This window comes from Rhipicephalus microplus, chromosome 4 (genome assembly GCF_043290135.1).
Source record: "Rhipicephalus microplus isolate Deutch F79 chromosome 4, USDA_Rmic, whole genome shotgun sequence".
In the NCBI taxonomy this organism is placed as follows: domain Eukaryota; kingdom Metazoa; phylum Arthropoda; class Arachnida; order Ixodida; family Ixodidae; genus Rhipicephalus; species Rhipicephalus microplus.
The window spans coordinates 104,649,888-104,665,856 of record NC_134703.1 but is presented as its reverse complement, the minus strand read 5'-3'; positions in this window follow the sequence as shown (position 1 = coordinate 104,665,856).

Sequence of the window (15,969 nt, the reverse complement as noted above, 5' to 3'; positions counted from 1 at the left end):
TAAATGATTGGCATTCTCGCACACCATCCGACGCCAAAGAGCATTTCGAAACTATTGAGGAGTCCGGTATACGCAGCCAACGCAGTGACTGACATTGTTACGAAACGGACATAATCGGCGGTCCGCAATAAATGTGTGCCGCGATCTGCTACTTAGTAAACGCTGGAGTTTTTTCTTTCTTTCTTTCTTTTCCTTCTATAGACGTGGTAGGGTCGCAGGGCCCCTTATCGTATGCTGGCTAGTTGCGTGCAGCGCTTCGCCTACTTTGCGTACACACCATGCCAAGCCGCTTGCGCCCATTCGGCTTTAGACCATGCACAGATGCGACGCGAGAAGCCTGCTGAGTTAGCGCGACGATGTGAGTTTTTTGCAAGCGATGCTCTAGCGGTCTTGGCAGCGGACGAAGGCGCGTTTGGGCTGTCACCTCATGAAAGCATGTTCTATCGCATGCTGTCTCCTTTTCCGCGCTCCGCGAGGCTCAACTCCGCAACAACGAGCTGCTTTCGTTTCTGCTAAGCGGTACACGCTAACATGGTCCCTCGCAACGATTCAGGCGGCTGCGATCGGCGTCTCAGCGCTCCCAGGTAGTCGGTGGCTATCAAAAGTGTGCAGTAGGCTTGAAGCGGCGCTACGCCAAACATGTAGGCTTTTTGTCGGCGTGCCTTTCGCTAGTCGCCACACCACCTCCGTTCTTTGCCAATGTTTAACAGTAAGGACACCACCGCAATCACGCGAAATTCGGAATGATTGATCGACCGATTCCACGCTTTTGCAGCCGCACAATTCTAGGCATATGTAGCAGTGCACGTGCACAAGATGGCGACCATCCCGTAATATCCACTCACGATTGGTGCTGTCAACATTACTTTCGATTCCAAAATCATCTTGTGGCACAGAAATGGCGCAAATTTGACAACAAATACCCTCATGGAGAACTGTGGTGCCGTGATTCCCAATTGGTTCAGGTTGGCTCAATTGGCGCAGGTTACCCACCACTGCCATATATCTCAAATACGGGCCATTTCTGAAGAACATTTCGGGTCAAAGTTTTATCTAACATGTCAATAGCGATCTCTATTATAAGTAAAGATACAGTTTCTGTTTAACGGTCACACTTCAACGCATGGTGCATGGTGGATGACAGCACGGTCGCGCATCTGCACGCTTTACACAGAATGTAATAACTATATTGTGGGCATTTAGTATACCAATCCTCTTCATCTACATTATCATCATTATCATGTGTTGCTCATGCATCCTCATCGTTGTCCCGTAGCATCATCATCTTGGTTCGTTCATCTCAGCTGTCGGCTGCCGGTTCCTCGGGCTAAATAAAGGTCTTCCAAACCAAGACTTCATATGTGTTGGAAATGCTGTTGAATTCCCCGTCATCCTCTCGACCACTCTACCCCCTGGAGCTACGTTCAGGTCGCCGCTTGGGCCAGGTGTCCGGAAATATGTCGCACCAAGAAGAGGTCGGTGCTGCAACCGCTCCCACTCCGCCACCGCGTGCCACGCCTTTTCACGTCATTAACAGCCTCCAGCGTGAGTCCCATCCCTTCGCTGGTATGCGCGGGGAAGATGTGGAGGAATGGCTGGACGATTTCGAACGTGTCGGTGCTGCTAACCGGTGGGATAACACCTGCAAACTCGCTTACGTGTGATTATACCTCACGGGTGTCGCGAAGACGTGGTTCCTCAACCAGTTCATCGACATCCCCGACTAGTCAGCCTTCAAAGATCAGCTTCGCCATGTCTTTGGCACACCGACTGTTCGTTCGGCTCTCGCAAAGAAAGCTCTCGCGGCTCGGAAACAGCACATCGGGGAGTCGTATACATCCTACATCGAGGATGTCCTTTCACTTTGCCGCCGGGTTGAAACCCCAATGACAGAGTCAGACAAGGTACGCCAGCTTCTTAAGGGGATTGCACCCGTCGCATTCAATGCCCTTGCAATCCAGAATCCGGCTACCGTTGCTGACGTTGCGACAACCTGTCAGCGCCTCGAAGAACTCGAGTCTATGCGCCTACAACCGGACAGTGACGCGGCCCGTATTACGGCGGATCCAAACCTACGAGACACAATAAGGGTGATTATACGCGAAGAATTAGAATCAATGGGATGCAATAAGAGGAGCTCGCGTCCATGACCCACATGGCCCACCTGCAACCCACTGTCGCTCGTACTCTCCCAACATTCTCGCATGCCGTCGCCGCACCATCAGGCACCGTCAGCTCGACGTCGCCGCCACCAACGTACGCGTCGGTTGCTGCCGCACCTCCCAGAAGCTTTCCCACGAGCTTTTCATCACCACCGCCTGAGCCATCATCTGTCCCTCTCACTGCTCTCTCTCCCGGTGCATCTAACACAAGCTGCTACCCTCCTTATCGATCAACTCGCCCTACGTGCTATTATTGCGGCTATCGTGGTCACATTTCACGCTTTTGCCGCAAGCGCCAGCAAGATGAACGCCGAGGGTACGACATACGCGAACGAGACTATACCGCTGGAGCCTTGTACCAGGGCCGTCGTTATTCGTCACCGCCGCGTCGGTCTCCATCTCCGCCAGCATCCGGTGAACTGCGCAGTAGTCATCGATCAACCAGACGCCGTTCACCATCGCCCTACCGCCGCTCCTCTTCTCCTCTTCAGCCTGCTTCCCTCGCTTCTGATCGGCGTCCGGAAAACTAAGCGATGCAGTTTTTGGAGGACAAACTGCATTCCAACACAGTACTCCAATTCCTCCAGCGCGCCCTTACAATATGATTGCAGTCTCAGTTGAGGGAGTAGACGTTGATGCTTTGGTGGACAGTGGGGCTGGGTTTTCTATTATTCGTGCTGATTTGTGTACCCGTCTTCGAAAAGTCACGACGCCTTATGATGGACCAACACTGGTTACAGCCCAGGGAACAATGATTCGCCCTTCCGCTCTCTGTACTGCCCGTGTGCTAATCGACGACATTCTTCATCATATACAATTCGCTGTGCTATCCCCGTGCTCCCACGAACTCATTTTAGGCTGGGACTTTCTTTCATCTGCTTCCGCGGCTATTTATTGTGCACAACGTGTCGTCCATCTTACTGACACAGACCACTTGCTTAGTGACGAAACCTACAGGCCACTTCGACTCATCGCTGCTGTAGACATCGAGTTACCCCCAAATGAACATCAATTAGTCACAGTTTTGTCCAACGACGTTGACTCTGGTGACATTTTGGTCACTCCATCGCCCCGTTGCCTTAATAAAGACATAGCTCTTGCATCAGGTGTGGCTCGCTTCAACAATGGATCAGCTGTCCTTGCTGCTACGAACACCACACCAGATAAAATTTTACTGCCGCGGGGCACTACTGTCGCCTGCGTTGCCGATCTGGAGCCTGTGTGCGTCGTGCCTCTTACCCCTGCCTCCCCTAAAGGCCATCCTGGAGATCATGCTGCTTCCTCGGTTTTTACAGCAGCCATCAACAAGGACTTGACAGACTCGCAGAAGCAGCAGCTGCTTGATTTGTTGCAAAAGCATGCAAATTCTTTTGACGTTCATTCATCCAGCCTGGGTCAGACAACTGCTACAGCACATCGTATTCAGACCGATGGAACATCCATTGTGCATCGTCGTCCGTACCGCGTCTCCCTAGCCGAACGAAAAATCATTGAGGAAAACGTAGACGATATGCTGCAACAGGAGATAATCCGACCCTCAACCTGTCCTTGGTCGTCTCCAGTGGTTCTGGTGCGTAAAAAAGACGGTTCCGTACGATTTTGCGTCGATTACCGAGCACTCAATAAGATCTCTAGGAAGGACGTATACCCCATGGCACGTATCGACGACGCCCTCGATTCCTTACAAGGTGCTGAATTCTTTTCAAGCCTCGACTTGCGTTCCGGCTATTGGCAAATCCCCATGCACGAAGATCACAAAGAAAAAACTGCATTTGCAACCCCGGACGGCCTATACGAATTCAATGTTATGCCGTTTGGTCTATGCAATGCGCCCGCAACTTCTGAGCGCTTGATTGACACCATGCTGCGTGGCCTGAAATGGAAGACTTGCCTATGTTACCTCGATGACATTGTTGTCTTTTCATCGACGTTTCCTCAACATCTGGAACGCTTGGACGAGGTGCTGACTTGCCTTGCGGGCACTGGTCTTCAAATTAACACCAAGAAGTTCCATTTCGCCAGCAGATCTATCAAGGTCCTCGGTCATGTTGTGAGCAAGGACGGAATTCGTCCAGACCCTGAGAAAACTGCTGCGGTGCTTCGCTTCCCTCGCCCTGACAAGCCGAAAGATTTGCCAAGTTTCCTTGGTCTCGCCTCTTACTTTCGGTGATTCATACAAAACTTTGCTTCCATAGCCGCACCACTCCATAAGCTACTTGCTTCTGGTACGCCCTTTCAGTGGTCTCAGGAATGTGAATCGGCTTTCAACAGGTTGAAGAGTGTCCTCACGACCGATCCTGTACTTTCTCATTTTCACGATGGTGCACCGACCTTCCTCCATACAGACGCTAGCGGCCACAGTTTAGGAGCCGTCCTCCTCCAGCGCGACAACTCTTCGCGAGAGCGAGTCGTTGCGTACGCCAGCCGCGTCCTCTCCGCAGCTGAGAGGAACTACACGATCACCGAGAAGGAGTGCCTCGCCATCGTTTGGTCAGTGCAGAAATTTTGTCCCTATCTTCACGGCCGCCATTTTACCATTGTGACCGACCACCACGGTTTATGTTGGCTTTCGACACTCAAGAACTTGTCGGGACGCCTCGGCCGCTGGATTCTACGCCTACAAGAGTATAATTTTGCCATAGTATACAAGTGTGGCAGAAAGCATAGCGACGCCGATGCTCTTTCTCGCTGCCCACTACCAGCGGCTCCCCTCAGCGTTTCCGCAATCACTTTGCACAACACACCCTCGGAGTCCACGTCTGCGGCGGTTTCCTCTCTCGCCTCTATGAACCAGCTGCCTTCGGACAACCCGCACGATTTTTCTTCTCGACAGCTGGCTGACCCATACTGTCGACCTATTATAGGCTACCTCACTGGCAGTTACTGTCCACCTAATGCGAGGCTCCGTCGCCAACTCTCGCAGTTTAAGCTGGACAACTCGGTGCTGTACCGCAAAATTTACCATTCTGACGGTCAGCACTGGGTTCCCGTTCTACCCCGATTTCTTCGGTCCGAAGTCCTCAGAGCACTTCATGACCATCCGACGGCTGGTCACCTTGGTTACCACAAAACCTACGATCACCTTCAAAGTCGGTTTTATTGGCCAGGTATTACCACTAGTGTAGCTCGGTACGTTGGGTCCTGCACTACCTGCCAATGTAGAAAACTACCCACATCTGCTCCAGCCGGTACACTACAGCCTCTTCCGTGCCCAGCCACACCATTCGAAGTTGTAGGCATCGATCTTTATGGCCCTCTTCCTTCCAGTCAGTGCTGCTGGAAAGCGATGGATAGTAACAGCCGTTGACCATTTGACGCGCTACGCCGAGACGGCATCCGTCACTACTGGTTCAGCTTCTGAAATTGCCGACTTCATCCTCCGAGCCATTATACTGCGCCATGGTGCTCCACGTGTATTGCTCAGCGGCCGTGGAAGGGCCTTCCTTTCACAACTAGTGAACGAACTTCGCGCCTCTGGCACAACTCACAAGACTGCCTCTAGTTATCATCCCCAAACTAACGGCCTCACTGAGCGATTCCACCGCACTGTTGCTGACATGATCGCCGCCTACATTCAACCAGACCACAAGAACTGGGATGTAGTTCTACCATTCGTCACTTTCACCTACAATACGGCTATTCAGCGGACAACCGGCTACTCACCATTTTACCTAGTTTATGGACGCTCCCCTACTTCTTTCCTGGACGTCTCTTTCTTTACCTGCCATGCGAATTCATCTCCATCCTCATCAGATGAATACGTTTTACGGCTCACAGAGAGCCACCAACGTGCTCGTATAAACACTGAAGCCCGACAGCAAGACAGAAAGCTGGTGTATGATGAATCGCATCGTGCTCTATCCTTTCAACCTGGAGACGAAGTGCTCGTTTTGACGCCTATTCGCACACCTGGTTTGTGCGACAAATTCCAGCCACGATTTATCGGGCCATACACAGTTCTTGAAGAAACTTCACCAGTGAATTAACGCGTGACGCCACTTGTAGCCCCAGCAGATCGCCGTTATCGAACTACTGAGGTTGTCCATGTCTCCCGTATGAAGCCCTTCATGCGACGTTCTTTGTCCCCTTGACTTGCCGCGGCCAGGCTGGCCGCTTTCACGTGGGGGGAATCAGTGTGGGCATTTAGTATACCAATCCTCTTCATCTGTACATTATCATCATTATCACGTGTTGCTCATGCATCCCCATCGTTGTCACGTAGCATCATCATCTTGGTTCATTCATCTCAGCTGTCGGCTGCCGGTTCCTCAGGCCTAATAAAGGTCTTCCAAACCAAAACTTCATAATATAGAGACCGGATTATAGGCAAATGCCTATTTTATTCCTTGCGTTCCTATATCACGGCATTTTGATATATGAGCATGAATTAAAGAAGGACAATATAATGTTTTATAGTGCCTATATATGCCTATTTTTGGTGCCCGTGCCTATATGCCTGCACGTGCCTATAAATGCACATTTTTCAAATCAGTGCCTGTATGAGCGCTATTTAACTCATATTTTGTTTTACAACGTAGTTTGAAACCGTTCTTCATGATGTTTAAACAACATGAGGTTTAAAGAAGTCCTCAAGTTCTCGCAAATTCTGCAATATAACCGCTAATCGCAGTGAAGTAGCACTCACTGGCCACTATACGCTACAGAGCGCACATGCTGTGAGCGATTGGAGGAGGAGCATGAGGAGTGCCAAAGACGCTATTTCTGCTCTCCTAAGTGGAACGACGCCTCAGCGCGCCGGCGGGGTAATGAGGAGAGAGAATCACCACGTGATCTGCCACGATGATTTTTTCAAATTGGTTTTCTACGAGCCACAAAACCATGATGCGAGGAGAAACTTGAATCCCTTGCCTCTCGCCCAATATCCATCGGGAGCCTAATTCCTTCCCTGTTCTCTTCGGTATTGGGGCTGGAGAATCACATGATGGAAACGCACCAAGAACATCATGCGTAAGCAAGGTCACGTATGCACTCGCATGACGTGCCCCAGCCTACTCGTGCACGTACGCCATCGATGTTGTGTCGTTTCGGCGTTCTCTGTTGTGTATCTCCAGTTTCTGTTGGACGGATCAGTCAGTGGGCGTACTTTTGGAGAGGCTGGCATGGATCATGTATCGTGACCGCGATACACGACGTCGCTCCGCTGAAACTGTGGTCGGAGGCGACGCACCAAACACCAACTAAGCGGTGTCAGGGTAGGAGGAGGCATGATGCAGGGACGATGAGAAGACGAATGCAATCGAAATGGGGGTAGTAGTAGAAGTATATGGGATGCCGTAGTTGAGGTCTTCGGAAATTTCGACTATCTGGTGTTCTCTAACATGCACTGACATCGCGCAGTACACAGGCATATACCATTCCGTCCCCATCTAGATGCGACCGCCGCAGGCGGAATCGAAGCCACAAAATTCTGGTCAGCAGCGAAGCACCCTAGCCACTGCATGGTCCACCGAAGCGGAAGCGAAACAAGGGCCGATCAGTGTATCATCTCGCTGACATTCCGTTCGCGTGTTTTATTCTTTTTCTCGGCATTCATTCATCACACTCATTTTGAAAGGACAGCGCAAGGACACAGGGAAAAGAAATTTGTAGAGACAAAGAGCACAGTCTTTCTTTTTCCTTTGTCTTTGCACTTTCCTTTCAATATGATAAGAAGCAGCTAGACCAAACCAAAGTACTCCTCATTCATGCTTCACAACAGAACACACAAATTACTCATGCCAACTAGAATAATGTCACGTGCAATGCTCCTAATGAGGTACCATTTAAAATGCAGGACATAACCAGGAGACGGGACATTCTTCGTCTGTTCTTCTCGATAAAGATAGCATTTAACCAAGTTCTGATGAAGAGTGTACGGTGAGCGACGTCGAACCACCAGTGTCCACTCAGTGGAGTGACGTAAAAGCAGGACCATTCTTTGCCTGTACATCACTCCCTCTATCTTGAGGCGCACGCTTGCGAGAAGGGCAAGTGGCATTCAGTAGAAATTTAGCGTTTTTCCGCAACATGTAGCATTGCAAATCTTAGCAGGCATGATCCTGAGTGCCCAGTGCATCCATTACGCTTGTCAGCTCGAAATGCCTAAACCTAATGAGGGGCCCTCTAAGGTCTTCACCATCGGAGGAGAAATTGATCCTATGCGATTAGACCTGGCATCCCTCCCTTCTGGGGTTATCATTTATCAGTGGTCTGGTTATTTGCTCCTGCCTTGCCCTTCCCAGCCATACTGAAACGAAAGAGAAACGGTGGACATTTGGCTCACAATGCTAGACAATAAAACGAAAGATTGTAATCTGCGAATCCCACGGGAAATGCACGTTTATAATCAACCAGTGGTGGGTGCCTTTGTGCTATCTTAAACAATATCAATTTTTTTTGCTTCTTATCGTAGATACAAGTCACCGGCACCAATGTTTGCATTGTTTCAATTTTTGTGGAAATTTATTGTGCCTATACTTATGATTTTAAAGGCCTATAACGGTGTTTTTCTTGCCTGTCTTTGGCGCCTAAAACACACTTTTTAATGCCTAAAAATCAGACCTCTAATAATAACAAGAAAGGAGAAGAGGAACGCTCTGCCACACGGTAATGAAAAGATCAACCTGTTCCTGCTTTGATTCAATATAACCTCTATCTTCACATTGCGACAATATATACGCGACTTCAAGGAAATAGCCGACAGATCTGGGTACTTTTTATATTGAATGAAGTTGAAGGTAGCCCTCATTGAAAAGAAAAATTCTTTTAGTAATGTTTAAGCTGTGGCTGACGAAGGCCGTGCCACGACTGAAAGATTAGTAAGAGCATTTTCCTTCTCAATGCGTGCTACCTTCAGCTTCATTTGATACAAGAAATATATATATATATATATATATATATATATATATTTATATATATATATATATATATATATATATAATGTAAATGCAAGGTCAAAAGGGGTATCAGCGTCGGTACAGAAGCAGCAAGAGCTAGCCCCGGATGTACGGGCAGCGTCGCAACAGCAACCAGGCAGTCTTAGCTCGTGCCTCGCGCCAACGTGTCGATGTCGCAGCAGTAGTGGGCATTCCTCTATTTTACACTTCGTCCCCCGTCGGAAAAGGAGCCACCCTGGCGACTTACGGTGCACAGAGTACGAGTGGATCATAATAAGGTTTCAGCCGCTGTACGTGAACAGTTTCACGTCCTCGAAAGCGCTGGTCTGTGGATGGCGTAACGGGTTCGACGATGTAGTTAACTGGTGAAGTCTGCGAGACAACGCGGTAGGGTCCCTGGTATTTTGAAAAAAAACTTCGAGGAAAGGCCTGTAGGCCCAGCGGGAACCCAAAGCCACACAAGAGTGTCCGGAACAAAGTTAGGGTACGGGTGGTTATCGTCACGCCGAGATTTTTGTCTCCATTGGTCGATGGTTGTGAACGACTGGGCGAGCTTACGGCATTCCTCGGCGCGGCGGGCAGCTTCAGAGATGGGCGTAGACTCGGAGGTATCGGGGTGGTAGGGCAGAATGGTATCTGGTGTGGTGGAATGGTCTCGGCCATATAACAGGAAAAATGGTGAAAAGCCCGTAGTTGCCGGTGGAGCAGTACTGTAGGCGTATGTCACAAAAGGCAGAATGAGGTCCCAGTCGGAGTGGTGTGAGGCAACCATACTTTGATATCATATCCCCTAGGTTACGGTTGAATCTTTTCCGTCAATCCATACGTCTGCGGATGGTAGGCGGTGGTAGTCCGGTGAATGATACGGCATTCGGCAAGGAGTGCGTTGACGACTTCAGAGAGGAATACACGTCCTCTGTCGCTGAGAAGTTCACGCGGTGCGCCGTGACGGAGAATGAAGTGCCGCAGGAGAAAAGAAGATACGTCGCGTGCTGTGACAGCAGGCAAAGCAGCTGTTTCTGCGTATCGCGTCAAATAGTCGACAGCGACAACAATCTAACGGTTTCCGGAAGCCGTGAATGGAAGAGGCCCGTACAGATCGATCCCAATGCGGTCATAAGGCCTGGCTGGACAAGGGATTGGCTGGATCGGACCAGAGGTATGATGAGGCAGAGCTTTCCGTCATTGACACTGCGAGCATGACTGAATGTACTTGCGCAAAAAGGTGTACATGCCTCGCCAATAAAACCGGGAGGAAAGCCGAGCGTATGTTTTGAAGATGCCCGCATGTGCGCACTGAGGGTCAGCGTGGAAAGCTGAACATATTGCAGCACGAAGATGGCGAGGTATTACCAGTAACCACTTTCGGGCGTCAGACTTGTAATTCCTGTGATAAAGGAGGCCATCGCGGACCTCAAAGTGAGCCGCTTGACGGCGCAACGTTCGAGAAGATGGAGAAGTCGACGGATCTGAAAGGAATCGCAGAAGAAAGCTGATCCAGTCATCCTTGCGTTGCTCAGACGCCATGTCACAGTTTTCTGGGAACGCAACCATTTCGTCCACGGCAGATAAACATGCAGAGCTTTCGGAGGACATAGGTGAGCGTGATAGAGCGTCGGCATCAGTGTGACGTCGACCAGACCTGTAGACAACACGCATGTCGAACTCTTGCAACCGCAAAGCCCAGCGAGCTAAACGGCCGGAGGGGTCCTTCAACGTGGATAACCAACAAAGCACATGGTGATCGGTGACGTCGAAAGGGCGACCATATAGGTACGGTCTAAATTTACCTAGAGCCCATATAATTGCCAGACACTCCTTCTCTGTCAAAGAATAGTTCTTCTCCGCTTTGGAGAGGGTACGGCTTGCGTATGCGACTACGTACTCCTGGAATCCCGATTTGCACTGCGCGAGCACGGCGCCGAGTCCAACACCGCTGGCATCGGTGTGTACCTCCGTAGGAGCAGTCGGGTCAAAATGACGCAAGATTGGCGGCGAGGTTAACAGGCGGCGCAACTTTTCGAAAGCATCGTCACAGGCGGGTGACCAAGCGTAACTTTTCGAGTCACTACGTAGAAGTTCAGCCAAGGGGGCGGTGATCATAGCGAAATTCCGAATAAAGCGGCGGGAATACGAGCAGAGGCCAAGAAAGCTGCGCAGATCCTTCAGAGACGCAGGTTTAGGGAACTCTGCAACTGCCCGAAGCTTGGCGGTGTCAGGAAGAATACCCTCTTTAGATACAACATGACCGAGGATGGTGAGCTGACTTGCGCCGAAGCGGCATTTCTTCAGGTTGAGCTGAAGGCCGGCGACAGTTAGGCACTGCAACACTTCATCTAGCCTGCGGAGATGCGTTGGAAAATCCGGTGAAAATATAATCACGTCATCCAAGTAGCACAGGCATGTTTTCCACTTCAGGCCACGCAAAAGATTGTCCATCATCCACTCGAATGTTGCGGGTGCGTTGCAAAGACCAAAAGGCATGACACAGAATTCGTTAAGGCCATCAGGTGTGACAAAGGCCATCTTAGGCTGATCTTCAAGTGCCAGAGGGACTTGCCAGTAGCCACTCCGTAAGTCAATAGAAGATAAGAACTCCGCACCTTGGAGGCAGTCAAGGGCATCGTCGATTCTCGGTAACGGGTAAACGTCCTTTTGAGCTATTTTGTTAATACAACGGTAGTCAACACAGAAGCGAATTGACCCGTCCTTCTTCTTAACGAGAACGACTGGACATGCCCAGGGGCTGTTTGAAGGCTGGATGACACCACGCTTGAGCATGTCAGCTACTTGGTCATCGATAACCTGGCGCTCGGCTGCGGACACGCGACAGGGTCTTTGACGCAATGGCGCATTGGTACCCGTGTTGATGCTGTGACACACGGCTGACGTGCGGCCGAGGGGAGTATGCTGGCAGTCGAAGGAATAACGGAACTTGTTCAGCAGTCGTAGAAGCTGAGCACGTTGCGACACGGTTAATGTGGCGGCGATGGAGCTGCTCAGTACGTCCACCTGCGGCGAAGAGGCACAGGTCCCTCCGGCGACTTCGTGTTCGGCGGAAGGACCAGCCGGCATGTCGATAATTGCAGAAGGGTCGAGACTGTAAACACGCCCGACGCACTCACCCCGAAGTAGTGTTACAGGACATGACAACAGGTTCGAGATGAGCAGTCTGCTGACGCCATCATGAAGTTCTAGAAGGGCATAAGGTAGCGGCGAACACTTGCGACGAACGAAAAGAGCAGATGGCGTGAAAAAGGCACTAGACTCGGCGAGAGAGTCGCAAGACACCATGGTAAGGGCAAAAGAGTGCGGTGGTATGATGACGTCTTCAGCAACAAATAGCTTGTCCCCGGTTTCATGAGCATCATATAATGGAGCGTTGTCAAACACTTCAAATGCCACCTCAGCGCGAGAGCAGTCAATGACGGCCTTATTAGCGGAGAGAAAATCCCAGCCCGAAATGAGGTCATGGGAGCAGGAATCCAACACTAGCAATTCAACGACATCAATGAGGCCATCAATCGCGATGCGAGCAGTACAGGCAGCGGCCGGTGTGACGGGATCTGCGCTGGCTGTACGAAGTGACATACTTGCTAGTGGCGTCATAACTTTTTTGAGCAAGCGGCAGAGTCTAGCACTTATCACTGAAACTGCGGCACCAGTGTCGACAAGAGCGAGTGCAGCGACGTCGTCCACATGTACGCCCAGAACATTCGTTGGTGAAGTGAGAGGCCTTGGTCTTTTCGCTGGCGACGCAGTTCCTGCCTCTGGAACTGCAACAATTAGTTTTCCCGCTCCGGCGATGAAGGACGACGACGCATCGGCGATGGCGAGCGGCGGTTAACAGAAGCGCGGTGGTCGGCGTACGATGACATCTGGTCGGGGGGCTCAGAGCCTGTGAACGAAGGGCACGGTGGCACATAAAGGGCAGATTCGAAGGTCTGGTTGTAGCTCTGGCGATAGACAGGGACGCGCCGATGGCAGTATCGCGCTATGAGGCCAGGTAGCCCACAGGCAAAGCATATTGGGTGATTGTCGAGTGTAGGTCATTCATTGTCCGCTACTCTGGACGGATCTTGGCTGAGCGAACCGTGGAGTGGGTGGGAGTGGCATGGCTGAGGGAAGTGACGTAAAAGTCTGAAGAGGTGGTCGAGCCGCTACTTCAGCATAGCTTAGAGGTGCATTTGCCTCGGCACAGGCAACAGGGCTCGGCAATGGTGAAGTGTCACGGGCAGATGGCAGAGCCGCGCAAACTTGCTCCTGGATGACCTGGCGAATGTTTGCTGGCAGAGGTGACGGTGGTTGGCCGGCTGTTGATAGGAGCGATAGCTGACGAGCGACCTCAGCACGAACAAACTCCTTGATCTGCGATAGCAGCGACTGAAGGTCAGATGTGGTGGTCAGACTTGAGAGGGTGTCATCCGGGACGTCAGGGCGTCGCGTGAGAAGACTCTGTCGTCGCAGCTCATCGAAACTCTGACACAACTCGATGACCTCAGAGACAGTGACAGGGTTCTTGGAGAGCAGCATTTGAAAGGAGTCTTCGGAAATGCCTTTCATGATATGTCGCACCTTGTCAGTTTCTGCCATCGACGGGTCGACGCGCCGGCAGAGGTCGAGGATGTCCTCTATGTAGCTGGTGAATGTCTCACCAGTTTGTTGGGACCGGCCTCGTAGGCGTTGTTCTGCGCCAAGTTTGCGCACACCAGGGCGTCCAAAAACATCTGCGATGCAGGTTTTGAAGGTAGTCCAAGTGGGGATATCCGTCTCATGGTTTTTGTGCCACAGCTTGGCAACATCCGTTAAATAAAACATCACGGTACCAAGCTTTGTGGGATCGTCCCATTTCTTAGTAGCTCTGGCTCGTTCATAAGATTCCAGCCAATCCTCAACGTCTTTCTCGTCGTTGCCGCTGAAAATGTCGGGTTCTCGCAAGAGCTGGGCACCGGGACAGCTCCTGCGTGGCGAAGCCGGTGGGGGTGTGAAGACAGCGTCGTCAGGCATGACGGACGGCAGCTTTGGGCTACGCAGTTCCAGGACTTGGGAAGACCGCAGCACTCTCCACCAAAATATAATGTAAATGCAAAGAGGTATCAGCGTCGGTACAGAAGCAACAAGAGCTAGCTGAATGTACAGGCAGCGTCGCAGCAGCAACCAGGCAGTCTTAGCTCGTGCCAACGTGTCGATGTCGCTGCAGTAGTGGGCATTCCTAGATAGATATGTGGGGTTTAACGTCCCAAAACCACTATATGATTATGAGAGACGCCGTAGCGGAGGGCTCCGGAAATTTAGAACACCTGGGGTTCTTTAATGTGCACCCAAATCTGAGCACACGGGCCCACAACATTTCCGCCTTCATCGGAAACGCGGCCGCCGCAGCCGGGATTTGAACCCGCGCCCTGCGGGTCAGCAGCCGAGTACCTTAGCCACTAGACCACCATGGCGGGGCTAGTGGGCATTCCTCTTCACTACAATATATATATATATATATATATATATATATATATATATATATATTATAGGACAACAAACATAGCCATGTGAGCGCCGCGTGTTTGAGACCATTGTAGAGGAAAGAAAAAAAAAACGGCGAATTATAGTGACAGCCATTCCACGATTGGAGTAGCAATCATATTCTTAAATGGCGTTTAAAAGCGACAAAAAAAATTGTATGACGCAGCCCGGCATAAGAGCCTTGAAGCTATAGTATTATGGCCCTGTTCGTTTTGGTGAACTTAGTCTGACTTTTTCATGCGCACGATAGAGTTCGAAATAGGAGCACATATGCAATCCATCCCCGCTGTATTCAATTTGTCTTCACAAGTGAAAGGAGTTACACGCTGAGAAGCGCCCGCTGCCTTTGCGGTAGACAGATATGTATGCCATGCCACCGCACATGCACGGCAAACCTCCCTGCATGATAGAGTGCATAGAGGCATTCTATCATACACAAACAAGAATAACTCTCGCACTCACATCCCGCTGTTTGTAACCCTTCTTGTGTACATTCAGTTGACTCTATAGTTCCCGGAGGTAGAGAAACTTGAATATAAATGTTTTACGGCATTTATAGCTTTACCATTTCGTTATTTGCCATGCTGACCGATAAATTAAAACTGGTACCACAAAAATTTTGAAATTTTCAGTATGCTTAGCAAAAAATTTAGTTTTTTTCTTGGTTAGATTCAGAAAACTACAGAATTACCATATCAAGGTTTGACCCATTACATTCAGATTATTGTGGACAAAGCTCCCGGGCTGGAGCTGAAGCGTCTTATACTTACATATTTTATCAAGACTTCACTGACATGCAACTATGTGACTGAGATGATTCACTCACAAGTGACTGCGATGATTTAAAGGGGCCCTGTAACACTTTTCTATGTAGCCATGGAATGAATTCACTAAAGAAGCTTATTGCTTCACAAATTCACGGCCGCAAAAATTTTGAGAATCTGTGCAGTACAAGCCGAGTTACAATGTTTTGTAATACGCTACAATTGCACTTTCTCTTCTGTGGTCCTGATGAGAGAACTGGAAGCTAAGGATGGAGGAATGACATGGGGCAGAAAAATGCGTTGAGCACGCCTTGTGATTTTGAGCACCTTTTTTTTTTTATTTCCTTCGAGTGCACGGCTTTTCAGTGCAATCATGCGCACGCGTGGACCAGTCGTAACTTGCTACGGCAGCCCCTGTAACGAGCGAGCGTGCCATGCTCAAATCGGCCAATGGCTTATACTAGGCCTGGGATGTAATGATTTTTAAAATGTAGCGTCATGCATAGAGAGATGAGAAAGCGATATTTAGCTGAATTCGAGAGTTTTTATTGCAAATTCCAGGCAGCGTGCTGCGCTATAATATTTGGCACGCGTGTCCTCGAGAGCTTCGGCTACTGATTAGCAGTGTTT